Source organism: Chanodichthys erythropterus, chromosome 12 (genome assembly GCF_024489055.1).
Source record: "Chanodichthys erythropterus isolate Z2021 chromosome 12, ASM2448905v1, whole genome shotgun sequence".
Classification (NCBI taxonomy): domain Eukaryota; kingdom Metazoa; phylum Chordata; class Actinopteri; order Cypriniformes; family Xenocyprididae; genus Chanodichthys; species Chanodichthys erythropterus.
The window spans coordinates 25,922,395-25,936,223 of record NC_090232.1 but is presented as its reverse complement, the minus strand read 5'-3'; positions in this window follow the sequence as shown (position 1 = coordinate 25,936,223).

Genomic DNA, 13,829 nt, shown 5'->3' with positions numbered 1-13,829 from the left:
TATTCCCTTAACTAAGACGAGTTGATACATAGTCAAAGTGCTCCCGGGCACTTGCTATGGTATTCCACCATACAATATAGTTATCCATTTTACACGCTTAGAAAAGCGCAATGTTTTGTTTTGTGTCACCGTCCTAGGTCGAGTTACACTACTCGAGTAACTGTATTTAAATAGGGAAAATGTGGAGGTGTTTGGTAGCTTCTCTGCTTGGCCCCTATTGAATGAACTGGGCTAAGCTAAGTGCTAACAAAGTTTCGCCGCAAGACAGAGCGATTTAGTGCACGCACTGAGACGAGAGAGGTATGTATCAACTCGTCTTAGTTAAGGGAATGACATAGATTAATATGAAAAAACGGTGGAGTATCCCTTTAAAAGTGAACTAATCCTTTAATGCAATCCCTCCCTGCACCAGCAACATACATGTCTCTTTTTAAATAAAAAGTCAAATGAGGTCTATTGGGGTTTTTTCCAGTTTGAATGTGATAATTTGTTCATGTCACTAGTACATACTGACGCTATAGTTAGTAAACTATCTGTGAGACAGTGTGCAGTTACCATGGTATCATGGTGAGGAAGTATTATTTACACAGGCTTGTTATGACAGACACTTTGCCACTAGCTAACTCACAAGGGAACATCCTTTAAATTGATGGGTCAAAATATTAAATAAGGTCTCTGAAAAGTTGTTGTCATTGAACATATAAAGAATGAAATGTCCCATACTAACCGAATAATAAATCAATTCTGGGAGCTTTGTCAAATAAACACATTACAGCAATACTTTCAAGACATTTCCACCGATTCAGAAATCTTGCAGTTGGTAAAATTTGTTCATTTCAAAATGCTCCAGTTTACATGGTGCCCTTTGAGTTATGGTTTCATAAGATTGAGCATCCTTGTAAATGGACTGTAGCCAAAAGCTCTTCTGAATTATTCAACAGGCGCTTCTTAAAGAAAGGCTTTACTTATGCATTCACCTCTATTTGAATGTCAGAGTCTCCTCTGTCTCTGGTCTGTTATCTCCTTTCTTCCTGGTGAATTATGCTCTGGATGAAGCACTGAGGAAAACTGCTCTGGCCAATTTAGAGGGCTAAATTTAAACAGTCAGGGTTCTGTCTGAATTGTTCTTCATTCATAGCATGACAGTTTAATAAATCCCTTTTTGTTCAGTTCCCTCCTCTAATTTCAGAACGGCATTCTTCAGACTTCAGAATTTCACCATAGCTCTGCTATTAAAACTATTAAAATGTTGCATGGGAGGTTTTTAAAAATGGAACATATTAAGACACACATTTGTATCATAATTCATCATTTCAAGAAACAGCAGAAGACACACCTCTTGCCACTAATCAGGCCTGCTTAATAAAAGTTTCTTTCTTCTTTTCTGTATTTTATTTCTGGTCTTGCTTGTGTGCTAGCGTATACCTGAAACTTAGCATTGAGAACTACAAACATTATGATAAATTGCTTGGAATGTTACTCATTTGTAAATTATAAAACTAATCAGCTAAATGAAAAAAATGTAGATGTAAAGAATGTGAAATGCTATAATGCTGCTTAGATTTGGTAAATGTCTGTGAAGTCTATGTTGTTGGTTGTGAGAGAGAAACTGGAAATCCATATCTAATTTTTATTGTGTTGATTTACCTGTGTATCTGAAATATTAAGTCATGACAAAAATCTGCACCACACTTCATTGAGAGAACAGATAACTAAAACTCTCCTGCTATGACAGCTCAATGAATTAATGAAATATTCTAAATACATTCAGTACACACACACACAAACAGATACAGAGACAAGGCCTCTACATTAATATCAAAGCAATACAGTGCCCTCTTCAGGTGAATAATTAAATTCTAAGCAGTAACATTACTAAGAATGTTGTTTACATGAGAGACATTTACTAGAAACTGATCTCACACTGGAAAGATTGCAGATTGAATCTGCTTGCGATTAGGCTAAATCCTTTTTAAATTCCCGCCAAGTTGCCACCCCTGTACAAGTGGTGCAGCACATAGTAAAACACAGAACAATAGGGAAATCGCCATGTGCACTTTTACTCGGGAAGTCTACTCGCTTTCTCTATGGATCAGAGGCACACTTAGCTAATGCTACAAACTGCCTGTAGGAGCCATTTTTGAGTTTAGGTTCATCTAAATTATTTTGCTATTGGAGCATGGGTACGTTTTGTTCGATTAGGGTCCTTTATTTTGTAGGGACTTTTATTTTGACAGTCGGTGCAAATGTTTGAAGATAAATATGGCCGCCTCTCACCTTTCTCAAACAAAGGAACATAGGAAGCTGTTGGAACGTATTAAGCATACAGTTCTTTACATCGCTATTTGAATCGCTAAAGAATGTATATTGAAACAATTGAATCACTGTTGAATGCTATTTGGACATTATTTTTTATATTAAGTTGTGCCTTCTTTACCACCCCCCTTTTTCAACCAATTTCCAATCATTTGTTGGATTGCTGGAGTCCAAGCTTTGTCTGCTACTACCAACCTACTTACCTGTCTGCTGCCTGTCTTGCTCTGCTCACCTGCCCTGTTCATCCATCAGCTGGAACCCGTCTCATCCGCCTCAAAAAAGGTAAAATTGGATAAGTTGGATAGCTTGTCAAAGAAGCTAAGCAATACGTAGTGATGGGCAGAGCGAGGCTTCGTGAAACACTGAAGCAGTTGAATCAAATGTGCCGTGATGATTCGAGGCTTCGAAACAATCTGACACTTGACTCCACGGTGACCCCTAGTGGTCAAAAGAGTGTAAATGCAACAAAACTCAAACTAAACATGCAGTAAAAACACCTTTTACAAATCTATTGCAAATGTTTTATTGAAAGTAAAATCTATTAAATGCAATTAACTAATTCTCTAATAAGATTAGGCTACATATAGAGTGACTGTATATCTGTTCTTTTATCAATTTTCAAGGCTTGTTTCTCTGTTCCATGGCTCAAGCTAAACAGGCCAATAAGAGATTAATAATAACCATTATTCATTTTAATTATTCTAATGTCTAATTAAAACATCTACAAATTTATAAAACTGATCAGAGATCAGGTAAAACCCATAGACACTTGTTCAATGCTTCTCAGGTGAATCTGCATGATTCATGGGTTAACTTTATCATCGCCCTCTACCGGTGAACCTCTGAAATTTCAAACTGTTTTGAAATGTTTCGAAACAGTGATGACGTAATGAAGCCTCGTTTACTAAAATCACGTGACTTTGGCAGTTTGATACACGCTCCGAATCACTGATTCGAAACAAATGATTCATGAAGCTTCGGAGCTTCATGAAGCATGTGTTTCGAAATCGGCCATCACTAGCAATACGTCCCAGCTAAGAGTGGTCCGCCACTACATTTAGTAAAGAACTTTGCAACCATTTACACTGCTTCACAATTGAATTGTTTGGAACCCATGGAAGCATTTGTTTAACTTCTAATGAAGGTGTTTTTTTTTTTTTTTTTTGTTTTTTTTTATACTTGGAGTTGACGAATTTTTGGATCTTTTGAGAATTTACCTTTTCAAGTTCACTATTGGAATGCATTATCGTTTGTTACTGGATTTGCTATTGGAGCGGACCATGATTTTGTTGTTCATGCATATACAGCTTAAACGAAGCCATGAGAATCAACTGAGTTGAAGATAACTGTGCTGTTTAATTTTTTGAAAAGAAAAAAGAAAATAAGTTTTTTGTTGTTGTTGTTCTCAAAACATGGCTGATGACAAACTTAAAGAGCTTTGTGCAACTCGTAGAGGAAAACTTGGTGTGTGTACATGCAAAATGAATGAATTAAAGGAATTATTAAAAGGTGGAGATATTGAAGCTGTTGATACAGGCATTGAACAGCTCCATGTGGCATTGGACGAGTTTAAAGATGTGCATCAATCAGTGTTGTATGAGGAAGAGGAAAAAAAAAAAAAAGTGACAATGATGATTGGTATCAACCAAAGATGCAAACTTTTGAAACATTTTTGAATGAGGTAGAAATGTGGAAGAGTGCTCAAAGCTATGAATCCCAAACTGTGGTGTCTCCTTTTGACAGTATATCCATTGTGGCAGCACATGCCAGTAGAATAGAACCTTCATGTTCTGGTGCCAGTGTTGCCTCAAAATCTTCGTCAGTGTCTTCCGCACGTTTAAAAGCTGAAGCTGAAGGCAGCTCTATTGCAACGTACTGAAGAAAAAACACGCCTTGGAAATGGAAAAAATTAAAGTGCAAAATGCAATGGAAAGAGTTGAACTTGAAACAGAGTTGGCCGCAGCTAATGCAAAGGTGCGAGTGTTACAGAGCATTGATGCTGAATCTAAGAACTCTAAAATCATATCGACAGAAGTTTCAGAATTGCCAGGAAATGGCATGAATGCGTATCTGGAGAGCAATTATGACAGAACCAAGGAACATGTTCATCCAGAACCAGTGGAATACGCAAGAATTTCTACTGGTCCCAAAACACCATTGGAAAAGGTTTTAACACAGGATACAAGACCGTGGAGGTCGCAAAGGCTTGTTCAGACCTTTCAAGCCAATCCGACCAGTCAAGCAGCTACAGGTACTTCCTTTCCACATACGCCTTTAATCTCATCCCATGTTTAGTGGTGAACCTCTGAACTTCAGACCATTTATGCAGGCATTTGAACACTCTATTGAGAAAAACACCAGCAATAGCCAAGACAGACTGTATTACCTTGAGCAATACACCTCTGGCCAACCTAAGGAACTGGTCAGAAGTTGCCTTCATATGGATTCAGATAGAGGATATGCAGAGGCAAAACGGCGTTTGGAACTTCATTTTGGAGATTAATTTAAAATTACTAATGCTTATATGGATAAAGCCTTAAATTGGAATAACATCCCATCAGACAATGGAGAAGCTTTGTACAGTTATGCTCTTTTCCTCCGTGGATGCTGCAATGTAATGCGTACCTTAAGGTACTTGGACGAGCTGAAACTTCCATTAAATCTGAGGCTCTTTATTTCCAAGGTGCCTTACAAAGTGAAAGAAAAATGGAGATCACATGCCTTTGACATCATGGAACGAACAGGAGCAAGAGCCACGTTTTCTGGTCTTTGTTCTCTTCCTGGAAAGGCAGGCCAGAATTCTACAAGACCCAGTCTTCGGTAACCTCCAAAACGGCTCCTCAAACAGAAGGTCACCAAAAGCAGCCGCTAACAGTAGCAAGTCAATGAGTTCCATGCAGATGAGCAGAGGGAGCAGTTTCACCACAACAGTATCAGTTGCACCAAAGAACAACAAAGAGAGCACAATGCAAGTATCCAATGTGCCCAAAAACAGTTCATCAAAACTCTGTCCTGTCTGTAATAGTGAGCATGAGATCGTGTCATGTCAAGAGCTGATGAAGTCCCACAACGCACGAGTTGAGCTGCTAAAGACTAAAGGTGTCTGCTTTGGTTATCTTGCTAAAGGACACGAGTTTGACTTGCAAAAATAGACAAACCTGTTCAATTTGTTCAAAATTACATCCCACTATCTTACATATACCTCAAAACGTATCGAAAGAGCAGAGTAATGCAGGTCCTTCAGATAAAAGGGCAGTGAGTTGGTTTCACTCAGTTGGTTTCACTGAAAACAGAAGCACCCGATTATAGTGATGAACACTGTGCACTTGCAAAAATACCAGTTCAAGTCAAAATGAGTAATTCAAATCATATAGTTCAGACATACGCTTTCCTTGACCCAGGGAGCTCCGCAACATTCTGCACAGAACAACTTAGGAGGAACTTGAATGTTAATGGGAAACATCAACATATGTGACCAGTCACTGAAAGTAGGGACACAAGTCGGTTCTGGGGCATTTTGAGTTATTCACAGATTCTGAAAGTGTAGTCACCAAACTTTCCAACGATGTGTGACACATGGAAATCTGATAATGTTTGGAGAAGTTGTGGCCATTTGAAGGTAGGCATTCAAGAAAGCTCTATAGGGAGAAAAATGCCTCTAAAGTTGCAGTTCTCACCTGTTCTCACCTGCTGGGAGTGACAATAGGGCTCATTTACATCTCATTTAGATAAACCATACCCCCTGTAAAGCTGCATGGACCGCATACTATTAATAATAAAGGTTAATGTGCATTATAAATGTCAGTAATTTATCTTTTTTGACTTTTATAAAAATGATTTAGAGGCTGAAATATGTGACTTTTTTTGTCAAAACTCTATTTGAACTTGTGCATTGTAGATTGTTGTAAGACAACTTTAAAATCTGCCCACCATTTTTAATGTTATTATTTTAATGTTTATGTAAAGAAAAAGTACATATTGATGCTAATTTTATTTGTTATTTGCTGGTTTTCCACATGAAACTTGGTGAATTTACTTTTTGAACAGGATTCTGTGATAACCGTGATCATTTTGGTCACTATAATCATGAAATGAAATTTTCTCAGCTGAGAAGGCTGTTAAAGAAGAATAGGCAATCCAGCAACTAACTGGACTAACAGAGGCCAGAGATCGCTAACTATGGCTATTCAAAACACTTTTCAAGACAATAAATACACGATTGAGACGATGAATGCATGTATTGACTGAATTTGCATCTAAATAGCGTTCGCTCCGTAGGCGTGGCCGCATTAGCGGATAATGAGCTGAATCACAGATTTCTGACATGGCTCTTTTTTCATACAGATTACATAAACACAGAATGTTTTTTCGATTTGACTTACACGATTTAAAACATTTCAACGTTTTTTTCAGACACAAGTATAATTTTTTTATGATTAGTATTCACTAAGTTACAGTTCATTTTCTGAGAACTATCAGATTGGACTTCGTTCAAAGGGAGATGAGAGATCACGCATCATGTTAGTTTTCTTTATTTTACAAAAAGCACAACATTTTGTTTTTACTCTGAGTGTACACAAATAAAAGAAGACATTCTATAGTTTCAATTGATATTAGTTATGTCTCTATGACAAAAAATGACCGAGTATTTTAAGTCTGTTTTGCTGCAATGTGAAAAAAATCCTGCAAAATGCGCCGGCGTGTTACCCGACTCCAGAGAGGTAATGTCTTATTATGCCGCTTTCATCGTCACTCAGATCGTCTTCAGAATCAGTAAGCGCTTGTTCATAAGCATCCGGCTTGTCGAAGAAGTACTTCAAAACATTTTCGGTGTAACGGCCACGGTTCTTCATTGAATTTTGATATCAGCTAGAGCCGGCCAGAGCGCTGCATAATAAGTAGCCACGCTTCCCAGTATGGAAATACACACAGACATGACACGCCCCTACTGCGTGCTAGAATTTCCGAAAAACAAGCCAATTTCAACCTCAAAATGTACGCTTTTAAATATACCAATACTGCTATCTCAAACACGGAAAGGCTTCTTCATGATCTCAACTAACAGATTCTGCAAAAAAACGAAAATCACCAATTTTGAAAAAAAAAATGCTTCTTTCTCATTTTGCTTGAAAGTTGTGCTGCCGACTTGTGTCCCTGGTTTCCGTGACGGGTCACATATACTTCTGCGCACTATGGGGCAAAAGAAATTTGTTAACAGCCTGGTAGTCAAGGGACTGGAAGTGTGTAGCTTGGAAGGAAAGGAATTCATAAAGTTACCTGAAGTTTACACTCAGCAAGAAATTCCAGTCAACAGGGAACATATCCCTAGACAAGAAGATATTCGAAAATGGCCTTATCTTCAAGACGTTGATATTCCCAACATTAATGCTGGGATTGACCTTCTGATTGGGATTAATGCACCCAAAGTGATGGAACCTTGGAAAATTATCAATAGCCAGGGTAATGGACCCTTTGCTATTAAAACACTGCTAGGTTGGGTGGTGAATGGACTTCTCCACAATGAGGATGCATGCATCAACAAGCAAGGTCAGAAATGTGTTCATGCACATCGGATTTCTGTTGATAATCTGAGTGAACTTTAGCAATACAACCATGATTTCCCAGAAAAGACTTTTGAGGAGAAGAAACAAATGTTGGTAGAAGACCACAAATTCATGCAGATAATGGACAGCTCTGTTGAAATTTTGGATGGACATTATCAATTTCCTTTGCCATTCAAGAAGGATAATCCTATGATGCCAAACAACCGTCACATGGCAGAGCAACGAGCATTGTCTTTAAAAAGAAAGTTGCAAAGGAGTAGTGACTTTCATAATGAGTATAGGGCATTCATGGAAATGGTCCTATCATGTGGATATGCTGAACCTGTACCCCAAGACCAGTTGATGCAGGAAAATGGGAAAGTGTGGTACATTCCACACCATGGTGTGTTTCACCCAAAGAAAGGGGAGCTTGCATGTGGTATTTGACTGCTCTGCAGCTCATCAGGGTGCCTCACTGAACACCGAACTCATTCAAGGTCCCAATCTTACAAACAGCTTAATTGGGGTCTTAGTCCGTTTCCGTCTTGACAACATCGCTATCATGGCTGATGTGGAGAAAATGTACTATCAAGTAAAGGTCCCATCTCAATCATGTGAACTTCTTGCGCTTCCTTTGGTGGCCAAATGGAGACTTTAGTCAGCCACTGAAAGAGTACAGGATGATCGTACATCTTTTTGGCACAACATCATCGGCTAGCTGTGCAAATTATGCTTTAAAGAGGACAGCTGAGGATAACAAAGGGTGCTTCTCAGCCGATGTAACTAGCACAGTCAAGAACAACTTCTATGTGGATGTTTTTTTTAAAGGCAGTGGACACAGAGGACCATGCCATTAGACTTTGTAAAGAGCTGAAATCACTCTGTGCAACTGGAGGCTTTAAGCTGACCAAATGGATTAGTAACAACAGAGCTGTATTGAAAGAGCTCTCAATGTGCAGTGGTGTGTTAAGGAAGACACTTTCACATTCCAGGTTAAAATAAAGGAGCATCCATGCACCAGACGTGGGATTCTGTCCATGGTCCGTTCTATGTATGACCCACTTGGATTCATTGCACCTCTCACCTTTCCAGCAAAACACATCTTGCAAGAGTTATGCAAGCAGAACATTGGATGGGATAAAGAATTGCCAGAGGTCCATGCTCAAGAATGGAAGCAATGGTGGCAAGATCTTCCAAGAGTGAGGGAGTTCAAGGTCAATCGATGTCTTGTACCAAACAACATTGGAGATGTCAAAACGGCACAGATGCACCACTTCTGTGATGCGAGTGACCTTGGGTATGGAACAGTTATGTATCTTAGGTTGACCAGTAGCAACAAGGTCCACGTCACCTTTATAATGGGAAAGGCCAAAGCTGCTCCCTTAAAACTGATGACCACACCACGAATGGAACTTACTGCTGCAGTTTTGGCCGTACGAATAGAAAAGATGCTATCTGAGAAGTTGCATATGGAATTGGAAAGGTCTCTGTTTTGGACAGATAGTATGACTGTTCTAAGGTACATCCGGAATGAAAGCAGAAGATTCCTAACTTTTGTGGCAAATCATGTAAATGTCATCAGAAGTGCATCAGATGTCTAACAATGGAAGTATATAGGCACCAAACTCAATCCCGCTGATTACACCTCTCGGGGATTACATGTCAACGCACTCCTGAAAAGTACAACATTGATCAGTGGCCCAGACTTTCTAAAGGAACCATCTCATCGTTGGCCAGAGCTACCATCTGAACCCATTCTCTCTCAAGATGACCCTGAATTAAGAAAAGGAGTTGTCACTGTCAATGCTGCTGTGAAGGAAAACTGTGACACCACTACTTACCTCATGAATTACTTCTCAACTTGAATGAGGCTCAAGAAAGCTGTGGCATGGTTCCTGAGGTTCAAGTCTGTTCTGTAGAAACTACTTAACACTCTGAGGTCTGACGGTATCGCCGGCGATACCACCGTGGTTTTTTTCTTATCAGTGTGAAAGAGACTCAAAATACTCCGTCAATGTTGCACATACAATTAAGAGTTATACACCATTTTAATCTGTGGAATATCTTCTTTCATTTGTGTACACTCAGAGTAAAAACAGAATGTTGTGCTTTTTGTAAAATAAAGAAAACTAGCATGATGTGTGATCTCTCATCTCCCTCTGAACGATCTCCAATCTGATAGTTCTCAGAAAATGAACTGTAACTTAGTGAATACTAATGACAAAAAAATTACACTTATGTCTAAAAAAAAACGTTAAGATGTCAGGTTTTAAATCATGTAAGTCAAATCGAAAACAAACCTTCTTTGTTTATGTAATCTGTATGAAAAGAGAGCCATGTCAGAAATCCGTGATTCAGCTCATTATCTGCTAATGCAGCCACGCCCACGGAGCCAGCGCTATTCAGACGCTAATTCAGTCAATACATGCATTCATTATCTCAATCGTGTATTTATTGTCTTGAAAAGTGTTTATCTGGATGTAAAAGTCATGGTTAGCGATCTCTAGAAGACATGCAGTTACTTCCTGTTTACTTGTCTTCTACAGATGAAGTTTAGATGAGTTTTTGTTTCTTTAGCGCCCTCCTGCTGCTGTATGAATTGGAAACTCCATTCATGGAATAGCCTCTTCTTCTTTTAGATGAATTTGTGGACTAAAATGCACAGAGCGCCCTCCGACTTCAAGGATGAATTGAAAACACCAGCGCTCATAGTAATGACAATGAATATTAAGTTAATATAACTCCTCTGTATAGAAAATTGACATAAGCATATGAGAATCCAATATTTCTCCAAATGTGCATGCTTTTAAACTAAAAGTCTATATTCAGACTCTTTGCATCACAGAAATACATTATATTTTAAAGTATAATATAAAACCATTACTTTATATTGTAATAATATTTTTCTGTATGTTTCATATATCATAATGAGCTTGAGACATCACAGAAGGTTTTTTTTCACAGCCTACCTGACTGAAATGCCTCATTAATGTGCAAGTCATTTCAGCTCATTACTATCCAATTCTTTTGTCTTCTCAGGTGAGAATGGCCCATTTTCAGTGGTGATTCACGCCTCCTCGCATACTGTGTTTCTTGGCAAAAAGTGTCTTACAAAAACTAAATCAGTATATTGTTTTATATGAAGGAGTAGGCAGCATAATTTTTACATAATTTGAAGCAAAAACTCTAGTCTACAACCTCCAATACCCTAAAGTCTTATGAACACAGATTTATTATACTTTTTTTGGCCTTATTTCAGTGACTTAAGTTTTTTGTTTTTTCAACAACCACGCATAAATGTTATTCCTTCAAAAACACAAACATGTACATACATGTTCCTCACATATTATTGTAGCCTAGTTTGTGCTGAATACAGTGTAATGACACTTTTTCCATTAATATGTTTATGAACAACTGAAAAAAGCACAAATGTCAGGGCATGTCAAAAGTTCTCCAGGCCCCAAATCAGCCTCAGACTCCAGAGGGTTAAGAATGGCAAGAAAGATCTAAACAGACATATCATAACCACAAGAAAATGAAAACATGAAAAGACGGGTCCACATGTTCTATCAATCGGTGATCTAGAGGATGCTGAGGTCGCAATCTTACAATTTGCCAAAAGCTTGGATTCCCACAAGAAATAGCCTGTTTGCAGAAAGGCATGCAAAATGTAAACAGAAACAGCTCCATCTACAAGTTAGATCCTCTGATGGCCAAAGGCATCTTAAGAGTTGGTGGGCGTCTGAGTAAAATGTCAATGCCCACTGAGCAGAAACACCCTGCTATTCTCCCTAAGGACCATCACGCTTCCAAACTCTTACTTCAGCACATCCATCAAGAAGTTGAACACGGTGGAAGAAATTTCATGCTCTCCAAACTCAAAGATATTGGATTCCTTGCGTCAACACTCTGGCCAGAAAGGTAGTCTATGAATGCACCAAATGCAGAAGAGTCAAGTTGAGCACAGGTGAACAAAAGATAGCAGACTTGCCAGTTGACAGGTTGACCCCTGACCTTCCGCCCTTCACGCATGTAGGAGTTGATTATTTTGGGCCATTAGAGGTAAAAAGAGGCCGCAGCATTGTAAAACGATATGGCGTGATTTTCACATGTCTTGCCAGCCGTGCAATACACTTGGAGGTTGCACATTCCCTTGATACCGACTCTTGCATTCATGCATTCAGACGTTTCATTGCCAGAAGAGGTCCAGTATCTGAGTTGTGGTCAGACAATGGAACAAAGTTTGTTGCCACTGAAAAGGAACTAAAAGAGTCCTTGAAATGTTGGAACATGCAACAAATTGAAAAAAGCCTGCTCCAAAAGGGAGTGAAATGGACATTTAACCCTCCCCATGGTGCCCATTATGGAGGGATATGGGAGAGGTTGATTCGCATGATCAAAACGACGTTACGGTCAGTCACCAGCCAGCAGTATCTGGATGATGAAGGCCTTCAGACAGTGATGTGTGAGGTTGAGGCCATTCTCAATAGCTGTCCACTCACAACTGTTTCTGATAACCCAAATGACTTGGAGCCGTTAACGCCTAACCATATACTGCAGCTTAAGGTGCAGCCTGTTCTACTTCCAGGTTTGTTTGTGAAGGAAGATCTTTACACCAGACATCGTTGAAGACAAATCCAGTACATTGCAGACTTATTTTGGAAACGCTGGGTCCGAGAGTATCTCCCTCTTCTGCAAACACGGCAAAAATGGTCTCGTGCCAGACGCAACTTCTGTCCAGGAGACATCGTGCTAGTAGCTGACAGCATGCCGCCAAGAGGATCATGGATGCTGGCTAGAGTTACTGAAACCTTCCCTGACTCCAAAGGCTTGGTCCGCAGTGTACGGCTTCAAACCAAAACAAGCCAGCTTGAAAGACCTATCAGTAAGATCTGCTTGCTAGTAGAAGGCCAGCAATCTAAAGCTGAGTGAAATCTGAATGAACTTGTGCACGTGCACACATTGTCATACAGATGCATACACTGAATCTTTGCACGCATTTATCCTTGTGAATAATGCATAATGAACTTAAGGGAATAATATATGGCTTCTTGGAAAATGACTTTTAGTTAGTTATAGCTTGCTTCCTGCAATAGCTATAAGGGGCCGGCTATGTAGGAGAAATTTTTGAGTTTAGGTTAATCTAAATTATTTTGCTATTGGAGCATGGGTATGTTTTGTTAGATAAGGGTCCTTTATTTTGTAGGGACTTTTATTTTGACAGTCGGTGAGAATGATTGAAGATAAAGATGGCCACCTCTCACCTTTCTCAAACAAAGGAACATAGGAAGCTGTTGGAATGTATTAAGCATACAGTTCTTTACATGACTATTTGAATCGCTAAATAATCTATGTTGAAACAATTGAATCATTGTTGAACGCTATTTGGACATTATTTTTTATATTAAGTTGTGCCTTCTTTAACCACTACCCTTTTTCAACCACTTACCAATCGTTTGTTGGATTACTGGAGTCCATGCTTTGTCTGCTGCTACTACCAACCTACTTACCTGTCTGCTGCTTGTCTTGCTCTGCTCACCTGCCCTGTTCATCCATCAGCTGGAACCCGTCTCATCCGCCTCAAAAAAAGGTACAATTTAAGTTTCTATGAGTTGGATAGCTTGTCAAAGAAGCTAAGCAATACGTCCCAGCTAAGAGTGGTCCGCCACTACACTGCCCGGCTGCAACCGCAACATGCAGGAAGTGTAAAAAGATTGGACATTAAGCTAAACTGTGAACAATCGATTAGCACAATCAAACACACACAAGGTCCATTTTCAGATTTAAATCGCTTGCAAGCAGCTGGGATAATACAATGTATCTGCTACGAGTCCCGGGCGTGGAACACGTAAACAGATTACAAAACCCCCCTGAATTATCAGGAGAAGTAAACACAAGAAAAGATGAGTGTCTCCTCAAACGCAACTTGTAGCGTCTATTTATTGACATCATATCATCATCACTTTATAC